Source organism: Triticum dicoccoides, chromosome 7A (genome assembly GCF_002162155.2).
Source record: "Triticum dicoccoides isolate Atlit2015 ecotype Zavitan chromosome 7A, WEW_v2.0, whole genome shotgun sequence".
Classification (NCBI taxonomy): Eukaryota; Viridiplantae; Streptophyta; class Magnoliopsida; order Poales; family Poaceae; genus Triticum; species Triticum dicoccoides.
Genome location: NC_041392.1, coordinates 174283821 through 174286469, shown reverse-complemented (window position 1 = coordinate 174286469; position 2649 = coordinate 174283821). Strand labels below are relative to the sequence as shown.

At 46.2% G+C, this 2649-nt stretch overlaps 1 pseudogene; it reads left to right on the top strand.

Moving 5' to 3' along the window:
• Positions 1-846: 846 nt before the first annotated feature.
• LOC119328647 lies at positions 847-1844 on the top strand (annotated as a pseudogene).
• Positions 1845-2649: the final 805 nt, after the last annotated feature.

Here is a 2649-nt window from a genome sequence, read left to right as displayed (position 1 = left end):
TTTTTTTAAATGAATTCCGCCGAAGAAAAATCCTAAATAAATATTAAAAATAAAATTCTAAAAATGCCAAAAATAATTTTCACTGTCTAAATAAAATATTTAGAACAAAGTGAACATTTTTCTGGCCTAAAAATGCAATTTTAAAAAATGCATATTTTTCTAATTCAAATAAAACCTCGAATAAAAATCCGAATAAAATATTTATTTGATTTTAAAATCTTCCCTCCAATATTCGTCTTATTTTGGGGAAGTCATTTTATCTCCACTCTTTTTATTTTTATAATGGAAATATTTCGAAGAGAAAAATTATTAAAATCAAAATGACCCTTTTTCACATTTGAGAAATTTCAAATATGAAAATAGACGAAACCTCCAACTCTCTCCTTAGGTTCCTTGAGTTGCTTAAGATTTCTAGGATCACAACCAAATATAAATAAAATATGATATGCATATGATGATCTAGGTATAACATCCAAATTAAAAATTGGGATGTTACAATCCCACCTTTTTAAGATGAATCTCACCCTCAAGATTCGAGTTGACTGGAAAATAGGTGTGGGTGGTCTTTCCATAGATCTTCCTCTTGTTCGCAGGTGGCTTTATCCTTTATATGATGGCTCAACTGAACTTTTTTTTACCAATAGTAAATCTCAACTTGCCGCCTTGTTCTTCGTCTACAATTGTATAGTACTTCCTTCATTCCATTCCAATATATAGTGTGCCTAAGCTTTTAGAGGAAATTCCGATATGTAGTGCGTATTAGCACTCGAACGCTCCTTTGGCAGAAAATACCCCCAACTTTATCCCTTCCTCCGGAAACGAGCGCATCTCTCCCTTCCCTTTCCTTCGAATCATCCGAACTTCAAACCCCGATCTCTAGTTGTTCGACTTCCAAAGAATCTGGTCGAGAGAGAGGTGGCGGCGACGGAATGGAGAACAAGCAGTTGGTGCCGGTGGCGGCGACGAACGGGACGAATGGCGGCGGCGCGCTGGCGATGCGCAAGGCGTCGTCCAAGGACCGGCATAGCAAGGTGGACGGCTGGGGGCGGCGCATCCGGATGCCCATCATTTGCGCGGCGCGGGTATTCCAGCTCATGCGCAAGCTCGGCCACAAGTCCGACGGCCAGACCATCGAGTGGCTGCTCCGCCAGGCCGAGCCCTCCATCATCGCCGCCACCGGCTCCGGCACCACCACGGCCTCCTTCTCCACCTCCTCACCCTCCTCGCTCCGCCCCGGCGTGTCCCACCCCCACGCGCACGTGCAGCCGCTTGCCGCCTCCCCGCACCACCCGCACCACCACCTCCCGCACGACGCCGCCCTTCATCCTCGGCAAGCGCGTCCGCGACGACGACGGCAGCGGCAACGGCAACGGCACCGCACCCGGCGAGGCGGCGGCAACAGCGGCCATGGGCCCCGCCCCGGGCTTCTGGGCGCTGCCCGCGCGGGCCGACTTTGGGCAGCTGTGGAGCTTCGCGCCGCCACCGGAGATGATGGTGGCGACGCCAGCGATGGCGAGGGAGGCCTCCGCCGCCCGGGTCGGCAACTACCTCCCCTGGCCCAGGCCAACGTGAACCTGCTCGCCTCCTTCTCCGGCGGCCAAGTAGTACTCCAACTCTCCGAGTAGTACTCCAAACCGTGCGAGGAGCTGGGGGCTTTCTCGTCCAAATTCTACTGCCAGCGCATACATTGGTATATGGGCTAGAATCTATGTGCATTATATAGGAATTACACTGTAGCTTCGTGACATCTCTTCATAATGTCAGAGGATCCGTTCCCCATATTGGAACGGAGGGAGTACTAACAGATAGTAGAAACAGAGGAACATGGTTGTCCGCATGTCAAAAACTTTACGGTAGACTGAAGTGACATATGATGTAGAAAGTCAAGCTATGGATGGGATCGATTTATAGACGTAGAGTACGTGCCACCGCTTAGCCCAAATCCTCCTCGCTTCCCTCTTTGATCCTCCTGGTCCTGGGTACCGAATGTAATGCATGGCATCTTTTCTTATTATATCTAACCCCTCGCTGCTTTTGTTGGCTTGTTGATTCCGAAAACATCAAATATATATAAGTTGCTAGGATTTAGTATGAACAGGCAAAGTGGTACTAATTAGAATCTCAAAAAATTTCCTTTGCTGCAGTCGTAATGGAGGACAGGGCAGTTCGTGAGGTACCGGCCTATAACAAAACTTCTGGCCCATTGACTGTGACGCCCAAGTGGGCTGCTGCGGACAGAATTTTAGACGCCAACAGTTAATTAACCACCTCATGTATATGTTTTAAATTTAAATTGAAAGCGTAAATTCACAGAAAGAAGCGTATTACAACGGCGAACCGACGGAGTAAATCCGTGCTTTATTATTACTAGCAAAAATGCCCGTGCATTATAATGGGAGAAGAAAAAACATGACAGCCGATACCGATGTCGCCCTGTGACTTGCTCCCCTTTGATGTTGTAACAGCACAAACATATTACTTGCCACAAAGGATCTATTTGTAATTTTTAATAAAGTTATGATTGTGTGAGTTGGTTTTTGAATTACTTTCATGTTTCCAATTATTTCTTTCACATCAATTTCTATTCTTGTCCATTTTCACAAAGCCACATAGCTTTCTACAAATCATATAACTTTGCCCATAATTATT